Raw genomic sequence first — 12,428 nt, 5'->3', positions numbered from 1 at the left:
TTAATGATGAGAACACATATGCAGACATTCATACAAAGGGAGGGGTCTGGATCCACTGTATGGCATGGTATCATGAATTACCCATTGGTTGATAGGAGATCTGGATATTTTAACTATTTAACTTAAAAGTGCCAAAATTGCAGTAGAAACAGACCATTCTATTAAAAAAAAGCGAGCATTTTGAATTTTAAGAGGGAAAGAATGTTATACAAAATGCTACATGGAACCATCACCTTAATTTTCCATGAGAATGATGCTGTGAGATGTTTATTAAAAGTAATGGTTTCTGTATCTCTTTGCTGATGGGAAATGGTCCCCTGGAGGTTTGTAACCCAAATGTGATAGCTTGAAGGCATGGTGACGGACAAAAAGAGCAGCTGTTCCCCATGTGACTGCTTGTGCTGCTGCTGCTGGCCAGACTAGAAGGCTTTCTGAAAACTGGAATCTTGTCTTGGTTTGGGATTGGGTGGAGGAAGCCTGGGCCTACGGGGCCTGGATAAGAGATATGCAGAACAAGCCTCTGCCTTTCTTCATCAACACTTGTTCTTTGGACACCAACATGGGACTTCTGAACAAATATCCCTTTTGGTTATAAAGAACCAAATCTCTGAAATAAAAACATTAGGCAATCAAATTACTGGGAAAATATTAACGCAAACTCTTTTATTATGAGAAATAACAACTGGTTGTACAGGTAGTCCTCAACTTACAACCATTCGTTTAATGACCGTTTGAAGTTACAATGGCACTGAAAAAAGTGACTTATGACCGTTTTTCAGACTGGTGACTGTTACAGCATCCCCGTGGTCATGTGATCAAAATTTGGATGCTTGCCAACTGGAATGGATTTGTGAGGGTCAGTGTCCTGAGGTCATGTGATCACCTTTTGTGACCTTTTGACACAGTCCATAGCACAGTCCATAGGGAAGCCAGATTCACTTAACAACCCTGTGACTAACTCAACAACTGCAATGATTCACTTCACAACTGCTTGGAAACTTTAGGTCAGACTAAGAAAGAGCCTTACAGATAGTCCTTGACTTATGACCACAACTGAGCCCAAAAATTCTGTTCTAAGCATGACAGTTAAGTGAGTTTTATCCAGTTTTATGACCTTTATGGCCTTTCCTGCCACACTTAGCAACAGAAATTTTGGGTTAGCTGTGGTTGTAAGTCAAGGACTACCTGTAAGGCTCTTTCTTAGTCTGATCTACAGTTTTCCAAGCTGTTTCTGTGAAAAGGAGATACATCTAAATGGACAGTACAACCTCATAAAAAGTTCTTTTGAATTTATCATGATGCTTTTAGCTTTTTATATTCCCTCAGTACATTTCAAAGCTTAATGGGCTGCATTTCTGGCAGATTTGCTGTGCACCATATGTTCAGTTATCAAGATGAGGTGATTATTTTTAAGGCAGATTTCTCAAGAGCACTCAGATTACCTAAACGTTTTCATCTGGGTGCTGCAGAAAAATTAAACTATAAGCCGTTGAAATGCAGCACGTAGACCTGGGCAATATCTGTGGATAATAGAATCCACTTATGCCTGCTCAAGATATGATGAACACATAACTATCAAACAAATCCTTCTCAGTATTACTTCCTGGAGAGCTTAGTGGAAATTCTGAGAGAAGAAACAAGTATTTTCCAAAAGATTTTAATAGGAAGCTAAGCTAAAGATCCCAAACTAATAAGTCAGTTAAACAAGAAATATCTGCTGATATTTTGCTCCAGATATCTACTATATATCCATATATCTACCATGTATCTAGAAAATAAATGCATATGGCTGAAGCAAACATACATCTGAAAATCCTCAGAATAAGCCATCTACTAGTGGGAGGTTCCCTGGAAAAACTCAATTATTCACATCAGATTTGTTATTGAAAAACAGAATGAATACTCTGAATTTTTTTGGATGAAGGGCAGTTTTGATAAAGAATATAAATTAAATATCAAGCTGATCTCATTGAATATGGCTGACTTCTCTATGTTCCATTTTAAATGATATACCATTAGAAGATATCAATGGAGGGAAACAGAGACAATCACAAGGCGTTCTAACTGTAACCCCAATCCAGTCTGGAAGCTGAAGAAAAAGGGTGCTGGGTCAGGCTTTGTTCAGAAACATACCTTAAACTGAAGGGGCATACTGTTTAGGGGAACTTACTATGCTTCATCTATTTCTTTCCACAGATCAGCTTAAACTCTTATCCAGAACAATTCTGTGAATCTTCAGTAGGAAATGGTAATGCAGGTTACAACATACTTATCTAAAATAGCAGATCCTACCTTTCCCAAGTGCCACCTTTTTTTTTTTGTATTAATTAGAAATTAAGAGGTGATGAAGTTGAAATGCAGACTAAAGGCAGTATCTGAGGGGATGACATTGCCCATGGATGGCACACTGCAGAATCAGACCCAGATGAAACAGCCTGAGAGAGCAAGATGGTAAAAGAAATAATAATATTTGTAGCCTTCAATTAACTCAGCTTGGCTACAACTGCCGATTCTGGAATTGATTTCATTCTTGTGTGCTTGTCAAATTATAGAATAGCATTTCCAGGTATTCTATAATTTGTTTTATTTTTTATTCCACACTATTGTGTACATTAAAAGGAATAAATACGGTAAGCCAAATTTTGGAACTCCTAGATTTGTACACAGAAATTTCTACATGCAGGTCATGTGTTCTGTGAGATGGTCATCTCCAAAATAGTAACCAACAGCAGATGATTAGTGCATTGATTCATTAATTGAAATACTGCACTGACTAATCACTTGAGAGCTTTTAATATATTTCCCTAAACAATTATATCATACTTAAAAACATCTGTAATAATTAAAAATGTGAAGGTGGCCACTTGTGCGCATGTTCAAAACAGCTATGCAAGAAGAGAGTTTTGAAAATTGAACCACTCCAACTTTGGAATGATGTGGGGAAGGAAGGAAGGAAGGAAGGAAGGAAGGAAGGAAGGAAGGAAGGAAGGAAGGAAGGAAGGAAGGAAGGAAAAAGAAGAGGATGAGAATAAAAGTATGAAAGGAGGAGGGAAAGAAAGAAAAGAAAGAAAGAAAGAAAGAAAGAAAGAAAGAAAGAAAGAAAGAAAGAAAGAAAGAAAGAAAGAGGGAGGGAAGGAAGGAAGGAAGAAAAGGAAAAAGAGGGAAGGAAAGAAGGGTGAAAGGCAGGGAGGGAGGAAGGAAGGGGTAGAAAAGAGAAGAAGGGAGAGTAGGGAAAAAGAAGGAAGGAAGGAAAAAGAAAGGAGGGAAGAGGAAAGAAGGATTAAATGAAGGGAGAAAAAGGGAAGAAGGGAAAGGGATAGAACAGAAGAAGACAGAGGGAGGGAAGAAGGGAGGAGGGAAGGAAGCAAGTTAATGTTCACTTCCAGCTTCCCAGAAGGAAGCCGACAGTATACAATAATTTTTCAGATGTTTGTTATCATAGGTCTGATCTTCAATTGTTCTTTCCTCCATTTTGAAATTTTCTTCAAGGCTTAACCATTTCTTTTGCAAGTCCAGTAAAAAGTCCTTATCTAGGTCAATTGTTTGGCTTATCATCTGCATTCCCACTTCAGTTGTTTTCTATTCTTTGTGGTCCTTTTTTTTTTAACAAAATACCCAGTATTTCTGCAAATTCTATAGAAAGCCCTTTATACTCAAGGGGTATCATTACTTCCAACTTGCAGTCAAGCAATAGAAGGCAGACGTCAGACCGTCTTCAGAATGGAGGGAGAGGGCTTTTTTCACCAAAACTTCCGTTTGGTACACAACTTGCCTGACTGCAGGGTCCTGGCCAGCAAGAATTTTCTCCACCTATATCAGTGGTTCTCAACCTGTGGGTCGGGACCCCATTTGGGGTCGAACGACCATTTCACAGGGGTCGCCAAACAACGCCGTCTGCCATTTTTTTCCCCTTTTCCTTAGCTGTGCTACTCCCTTTTATTCTATTGGCTTTTGAAAGCTAATAGAATGGACTCTCTTGAATAGAGTCTAATTTATTGGCTTTCAAAAGCCAATAGGAATTGTCCAGGCTGTCTCTGCCCTGCTGAGCCCGCCAAAAGTCCCATTCTGCAAACGGTGCTGCACCAGTTGAGTAGTCCTCAACTTACGACCGGTTGAGTAGTCCTCGACTTACGAACAGTTGGGGGTCGTGGCATTAAAAAGGTTGAGAACCACTGACCTATATAAAGATAACTATTAGACCAGATCTTCAAAATCCACCCATCATAATAACCCTTTTCTTTCTTTCTTTCTTTCTTTCTTTCTTTCTTTCTTTCTTTCTTTCTTTCTTTCTTTCTCTCTCTCTCTCTCTCTCTCTCTCTCTCTTTCTTTCTCTTTCTTTCTTTCTTTCTTTCTTTTTCCTTTTCTTTTCTTTTTTCCCTCCCTCCTTCCCTTTCTCACACTGCTAACCCAGATGTTTTCACAGACATTGCTTACAAGCATGGCAGATGTAAAACATCTCTCCGGTTAGGAAGCTGCTATTCTGATAAACCATGCAATCTATAAAGGAGAAAATGGAGAAAAACACACAGAGGTACTTTTACCATCTCTTTTGGACTTTGACGAAGCAAAGAAATACTGGTACCAAAGAAATAAATTTCACTTTAATTCAGAAGATTCTTAAAAGAAATATAAAATTGAAACCAGAAGCTTTCCTTTTAGGTTTCATGGACAAAAAACTTGAAAGAAAATTTGGAAATTTGTTATTGTATTTGTTGACAGCAGCAAGAATCTTACATTCACAAAGATGGAAATATGCCAATTCCCACCCTGGAACAGTGGATGGTAAAGACGATGGAGTTAGCAGAGATGTAAAACTGTTTTAATTAAAGAGTAATTTATCTAGTTTTGTTTCTACTTGGAAGTCAATGGAGAAGACGGGGGACCCATTTTTTGCAGGGCAAGGAAAAGATCGTTTTCTTTTGTCCTTCGTAAGAGGTGGCAACCATCCAATGGGCAGCTTTAAACTACATCTGGCCTCTCTTGCACCATCAGAAAAAGCTTGAGGGGACAACATTCGCCCACCCCCTCATTGTGGTGCTGATGCACCTGGCAGATGTCAAGGAGGAGGGGGCAGAGGCGAGGGCCTGGCTTGTCCAGGAAAAGAGGATTGCAGCTTGGCTAGCTGAGGAAAGCAGTAGAATAATGGCATCCACTTTTTTCTCTCATCTTTTTTTTGAAGATGGCAAAGGACATCCTCAGGCATCTCTAATGGAACCTTGGGGAACCTTCCTGGCAGAGAGGACCTACATGTTGCAGGAGATGCTTCATCATATCAACACAGTACCTTTGTCTGGCTTCCATTCCTCTCTGGAGGCGAGAAGCAGGGATGGTACTAGAAAACATTTGGAGCCCTCCCCCCTCATTCTGTCTCTTTTCCTAGATTTGGTTTCCCATCTCAGAGATGGAGGAGAGGGAGGAAATGTTCACCTGCCATTTCTATTTTAAGAGCAAGCAGGCATCAGTAAGGAGAATGGCTACTATGTTCACTGGTAATGGAATGAGAAATATCTTTTTTTCATATTTCTTTTATTAAGTTTAAGTGTAAAATAAAAGTATAGAAAAAGCCAAACTCGGTGAAAGAAAAACAAAAGTGGTCTCTTCCAACTTTTTCAGTGCAGTAAAATGCCAAAGTAATACAACCTTAACTTTTTGCTTTACATTTTACCACATTTTAAACCATTCGTATGTAACAAAATCATTCTAATCATCAAAAGCTAAAGTCCTTGTGTCAGAGCATGCACAGTCTTATTGCGTTGACGTAACCCAGGAGTAAACACAGTAAACAGTGGTTTGTATTAAATGGTGGTTTATCATACACTATCTACAATATACACTAGGAGCAAAATACATACATGTGGTAATATTTATTTTATTTATTTATTTATTTATGAGACTTATATACCGCTTTAAGTGCAAGCACTCTCTAAGCGGTGTACACCAGTAAGCAATGTATATATATATATTTACATTGCCCCCAACAATCTGGGTCCTCATTTTACCTACCCGGAAGGATGGAAGGCTGAGTCAACCTTGAGCCGGTGAGATTTGAACCGCTGACCTGCTGAACACAGTCAGCTAAAGTGGCCTGCAGGAAACAAACAAGAGAGAGATACTCCAGCAAAAGCCTTCCCTTTTATACTCAGGCTCTTAAAGGGACACAGACTCCTTCTGAGTCATTCCTGTCATTGCCTCATCCACTTTACGTTACATTACATCATTATGTAAGCCGTTTAGCTATTAAATTATTACCTTGACACCTTGGCTGCCCAGTACTGCTTTCTCCTCAACGACATGAGTCCTTTCTTCTTCCTAGGAAGGAGGAGCTAAGGACACATGTGGTTGAAGAGACAGCAGTACTGGGCAGCCAAGGAGGCATTCAGGGGTCTTCAAACATCCTGCATTTGGAAGCCAAGCTGGTCCGCCAAACCCAAGAACTCCAAGATAATGTCAGGGCTGGACCTTGCAGAGCCCATCGAGGATTGTGTGGCAGAGCTCCTCAAGGCTCATAATCTGCAGAGAAAATGGCAGATCTGAAAAACTTTCCTCCAATGAAGGAAAGACAAAAAAACCTAACTTTTCTAATCATGGCTAGGTTTCTTAGCTAACAATCAACTCTTAACACTGAGATCAAATTGAAGATATAACATGAGAGCAGCAAGCCATCATCATCTTAGGACAATAAAAGGAAGATATGCTGCCTCCTCACATGCTCTTACCCCTCTCATCCTGGGATAAGAGGGACCTTTGGGTGAATTTGTCCAGAGTAGCAGCATTATTGCCATCACTATAAAAAGAATTACTTACAGGAAGGAAGTGTCCTCTACAACTGTTCCTGAAGAAGAGAAACATCACATTTGTCTACCCACTTTGGGTGAGGGCCACTTACCACCATGTCATTCTCACACATATGGAGAAGGCCCTTTCTGTTCAGCTCATGAACAGTCATGTGAGGGTGTTTCAGTCAAATCATTAAGAGCTTCCAGGTCTTCTCCAAAGGCTTGACTCTTGCATTTAACCAGCAACTGAAAGACAGCAGAGCGGTAGAAGACCCATTAGTGGCTGGAGGATGAAAGAGAAGGAATGAGCTTGAAAGGGAGAAAGGGCCAAAAAGGCCACCAGGGGATATCCTTCATTCTTGATCTTTGGCACTTAGCTGGACAGAAACAAGAGAGATCCCATTTGGAGCTTGATCCCTCTCAATGGGATCTGAAGTTGTCCTGAGTCAACTCATGTTTTTTTTTTTCCCTTGCCAGCCAACTCCCATTGCCTCTCTGGCTCAGAATCCCACAGGTAGGGATTATTACACCTCAACAAAGAAAGCCACAACTGCAACTAAACGATTCTTGGCCCATTTGCTGTTCAAAGCAAACCTTAGATGTCTCTGGAGGCTGCAGTAGAGGGTAGGATCTCAATGAGGGGCCTACAACAAATCAAAGTTCTTTTGAGGAAAACAATCAGACAGACAGGGCTTTGAGAGCAGAGAAAAGATTATCTGGGGAGAAAAGCTCAATTAGGATGGCACAACATCTCCCCGTTAGTGTCCTGTATAGATTATATCAATGGTCTCCTTGCAGAGGAAAGAAGGCCAGAATTACTAAGGCACAATCCCATAGTCCAAGGGGCATAAGAAATCTTTTGTGCTAGTCCCCAAGGGAAGCCTCCATCTGTAAATTGTCTCTCTCCCTGAAACTCCACAAGAAGCCAGAAAACTTGCTTGGACATGTGAAGGGAAGAGGGAACTCAGAATATCAAGAAGAGAAGGTTTCTCCATCCCAGTGCCAAGGCTTATTCCACAGGCAGAAGGTCCCCTCCTTGGATGGATATATTGTATTCAGGTGCCTGGTACCTTTAATGATAGTATGCAGCAGGCAGAGCAGAATTTGGGGAACCCAGCCTCCAACATCACAGGACACTCCTCAGACCTCCCAATCCTCCCAATGAGCCTTATTGCTCTGGCCTGACAAGAGGAGATCTGACTCACCAACAGAGCTCCTAAGGAAAGTTGGCTAACAGGAAAAAAAACAACCCACCTTTTGGTAGAATTGCTCTCTTTGCCAACTCTTAGCACCCAAGTCTCTTTCTTCCCAAACTCCTTCTTAATGGGTTTCCAAGAAATGCTTCTCATTTGCCTCCTGAGAGCCCAGAGATGCAGGCAACATGATGGCATCTCCAAGACAGAGAGGTTGAAGTCTGTGCATAAAAGAGGACCATCTCCATTCAAGCTGTACCCCTTACCGTAGTTGCAGGAAGAGGATGGCTGGATTGTTCTTCTTCTTGAGGCATTCAATGGCACTTTTTCACCTTGGCCAAGAGCAGGGCCAGGACCTCATTCCCACTGCAGTATGATGAGGTGACGATGGCCCAGAGCAGTTCACCACCGGTGCTGGAAAGAAAATCATAAGGAAACCAAGTTGGAACCTTCTCCGTATCTCAAGTGCTCAGGAAGAAATACAGATGGGTCTACTTGTACTGTATTAGATATTTTCCATGAACTAGAATCCATTGCATCAGATGCATGAATGCGTGGAAATACTTTGAGAATTATACCACCTATTTTTGGACTCTCTGGCACCAAGTGCAATATTCTAAGCCACAAACACATCAAGATTGCAATGTTAGTGAATGTTTCTGAATATATCAAAATGATGTGCACATTCAATTTAGTATCTTGTTCTGTAGATGTGGAGCCAAAGTCATTTTTATTTATTGATCATAAACCTACTTAGCTGTAACAGCATAAGGACCTTATGTGAGGAAGCTGTATAACGGTTTTTGAATGTCTCCTGGATGCTTTCCTAGTTATATGGGTAACTTTCCTGTCAGCACCTGTGTTGCTGACCTCAGAGGTGGTTCCGGCTGTCAACACAGTCAGTCCTTGGTGTGCTGTCATGTCTTGGAGAACTCAATCATTATCTATTTAATTTATGGAGAGTTGGGAGTGATAAAAGGAGTAAGATGATGGCCAGAGCACAACTGGCAGGAAATTCAGCCACAACCTAGCCAAGCAAAAAATTCATATTAAGGTATATTCTAAAGGTACTAATGGTGCAAAAATATTGATTTCATTATCTCATTTGCTTGTGTAGAATGGAATAAGCCATTTACAACTAACTGAATGATCTAGCCCTTGTATGCTAGTCTACTATTTCATGAATAAAATTTCTCAAATATATGTTATACATTGTGATTATGTCATGATCCTTTGAAATTTTCAGTAAGATTTCTCTTTTTATTTTAATTGGAATTCTTCCTGTGATACACCCTTGAGGATTTAGACCAGCGGTTCTCAACCTGTGGGTCGGGACCCCATTTGGGGTCGAACGACCATTTCACGGGGGTCGCCAAACAACGCAGTCCACAATTTTTTTCTCCTTTTCCTTAGCTGTGCTACTCCCTTTTATTCTATTGGCTTTTGAAAGCCAATAGAATAGACTCTCTTGAATAGAGTCTAATTCTATTGGCTTTCAAAAGCCAATAGGAATTGTCCAGGCTGTCTCTGCCCTGCTGAGCCCGCCAAAAGTCCCATTCTGCAAACGGTGCCACAAGTTGTCTGCAGCGAAGGTGAGCTGTCTGGAAGTTTCCACCCCTCCCTGCTGAGCAACTACTAAAAATGTAAGTAAAAGAGGGCCAGGAATGGGAGGTGGGAGGGTTGCTGGCGCAGGGAGGGTTGCTGGCACGTGTGGGGCCCGGCGGGTGCCTTACCTCCCTTGGACTGGGCCAGCTGGTGGCCCAGCTGGTGGTTGCCCTGCGCCGTTGCTGCCCCTTGCCAGCTACGCCTCGGCCGGTGCAGGGGGCCGCACCACGCATGCGCAGCACTCCCGGGCAGTCCTTGACTTATGACCAGTTGAGTAGTCCTCGACTTACAACCGGTTGGGTAGTCCTTGACTTACGACCGGTTGGGTAGTCCTCGACTTACGACCGGATGGGGGGTCGCAGCATTAAAAAGGTTGAGAACCACTGATTTAGACAATATTCTTGTAGTTTGAGACTTATGTTTAATGACTTTTATCCTTTAATAAAATTAAAAATCTGTCTTATTGAAAATAGTGACATTTATTTTTGAATAGAATGCTATCAGATTCATCTTGTTTGGTTAAATACTTGAAAATACAAGATGGAAGTTCCAAATTTGGGGCAGTGTGGTGGGTAATGAATGAAATAAGGATTTGCATTCTTCCAGTATTGTTTCAATTTGCTTATTTTTCAAGTTTTAGAACTGAAATTGCCTGATAGCTTTGAGGAAGATCTAAGATGGATATAGAGAAAATGCTTGATTCTTCTGGGTCTTTTTTGGTGGCTTTTTGTTCTTCTTGCTTGCTTATGCAAGGTGGACCTAGAACATACATTTTGGAATTAACTTCAATATTTTTGATCAGAACACTTTAGAAATAGGTTGACTTCTGGGCAACAAGTATTCCCAGCCCCTGCAAACAAGACAATGATATTTCATTTTAAATACTGGAATTGATTGTTTGGATTATTTTTCCCCCAAAGTCATTTCAAACAGAATATGTGTTAGTAGTTTCTCAGTTAATCAACAGAGGTTTTATATTTTAGAATAATATCTTCATGAAATATTTCATATCTTCTATCTGTACTATCCCATTTGATAACTCAAAGGAAGTCTACAGTACCTGTGAAAATAATGCAGTCAATGATGAATTCTTCCTTACCTGAACAGCAAAAGTCTTGGAAGGCATATCTCAATTGCTAAACAAGCTTTTTTTTCATAAGATTTGATGTAATCTTTTAGTTTAAAGAAATTAATATGTTGTTTAGTCTCACCTACATATTAAATCTTGTTTGCATTTCCTGAGTTGTGAAAAATACTTTTCTGGATATTCTTAGCTAATTCTCTTGCAAAATCTTTAATCAGTGATTTGTAGATAATAGATAGAAATTATATACAATATTTTGGCATAGCAGAGGAAACCATAAGACAGACATGGCTTCTAGGAATTGCTAAACAAGATGGATTGTGTTCAAGAAAAGGTCAGGGTCTGGCCTAGAAGATATTCCAAGCAGAGTCATCCATGATCACTCAGGAGAATGGAGCTTACCACATGAAGCAGCAAAAGAAAACACACCGTCTTTTGGTGCCAATCTGCAAAATGTGATAGTTACTTGAGAGAAGGATGCTAGAATTATTTATTGTATTTATTTATTACATTTCTATGCTTCCTATCTCACTGCTATAGCAACTCTGGGCAGTATACAGGATTACAGTTTCAAGCATGTAAAAATTTTGTGTTTCACTGATATTTTTCTGGAATATATTCTTAAATAGCTAATGAGTGGCATCTTATTTCCCCTTTAGTTATCTCCTGGAACTTTTGCCTAGTTTAACATCTAGACTTATATCATGTAGGTTAACTTCCAAATGAATAATATCTGCAATATAGTTTACCTTACAGGTGATTGTAATGATGATCCTTGATGTGCTCCTTGATACTGATGCTGATGATAACAACAATAATAATAATGTTGGAAGGGACCTTGGAGGTCGTCTAGTCCAGCCCCCTGCTCAGGCAGGAAACTCTATACCATTTCAGACAAATGGCTATCCAGTCTCTTCTTAAAAACTTCCAGTGTTGGAGCATTCACAGCTTTTAGAGGCAGGTTGTTTCACTGATTAACTGTTCTGTCAGGAAATTTCTCCTTGGTTCTAGGTTGCTTCTCTCCTTGATTAGTTTCCATCTGTTGCTTCTTCTTTTGAATTCAGGTGCTTTGGAGAATAGCTTGACTCCCTCTTCCTTGTGGCAAACCCCTGAGATGTTGGAACACTGCTATCATGTCACCCTTAGTCTTTCTTTTTATTAAACTAGACATATCCAATTCCAGCAACCGTTCCTTATGTTTTAGCCTCCAGTCCCCTGATCATCTTTGTTGCTCTTCCCTGTGTCTTTCTAGAGCAGTGGTTCTCAACCTTTTTAATGCCGCGACCCCCAACTGGTCGTAAGTCGAGGACTACTCAACCAGTTGTAAGTCGAGGATTACTCAACTGGTGCAGCACCGTTTGCAGAATGGGACTTTTGACGGGCTCAGCAGGGCAGAGACAGCCTGGACAATTCCTATTGGCTTTTGAAAGCCAATAGAATTAGACTCTATTCAAGAGAGTTTATTCTATTGGCTTTCAAAAGCCAATAGAATAAAAGGGAGTAGCACAGCTAAGGAAAAGGGGAAAAAAATGGCGGACTGCGTTGTTTGGCAACCCCCGTGAAATGGTTGTTCGACCCCAAATGGGGTCCCGGCCCGCAGGTTGAGAACCACTGTTCTAGAGTCTCAACATCTTTTTTACATCGTGGTGACCAAAACTGGATGCAGTATTCCAAGTGTGGCCTTACCAAGGCATTGTAAAGTGGTATTAACACTTCACGTGATCTTGGTTCTATCCCTTTGTTAATGCAGCCTAGCACTGCGTTAGCTTT

At 40.6% G+C, this 12,428-nt stretch overlaps 1 long non-coding RNA gene across 1 annotated transcript; it reads right to left on the bottom strand.

The window, feature by feature from the left end:
• Window positions 1–6,364: 6,364 nt before the first annotated feature.
• LOC120306057 lies at window positions 6,365–8,359 on the bottom strand. The gene is made up of 3 exons (XR_005556165.1): window positions 8,236–8,359; window positions 6,887–7,022; window positions 6,365–6,510 (listed from the first exon to the last, which is right to left on the bottom strand). It is a non-coding gene; the product is annotated as an uncharacterized LOC120306057 (long non-coding RNA).
• Window positions 8,360–12,428: the final 4,069 nt, after the last annotated feature.

Source organism: Crotalus tigris, unplaced genomic scaffold, assembly GCF_016545835.1.
Source record: "Crotalus tigris isolate CLP2741 ecotype Arizona unplaced genomic scaffold, ASM1654583v1 scf7180000017716.2861928, whole genome shotgun sequence".
Lineage (NCBI taxonomy): Eukaryota > Metazoa > Chordata > Lepidosauria > Squamata > Viperidae > Crotalus > Crotalus tigris.
Note: the sequence above shows the minus strand (reverse complement) of the source record. Positions and strands in the feature narration are given on the sequence as shown.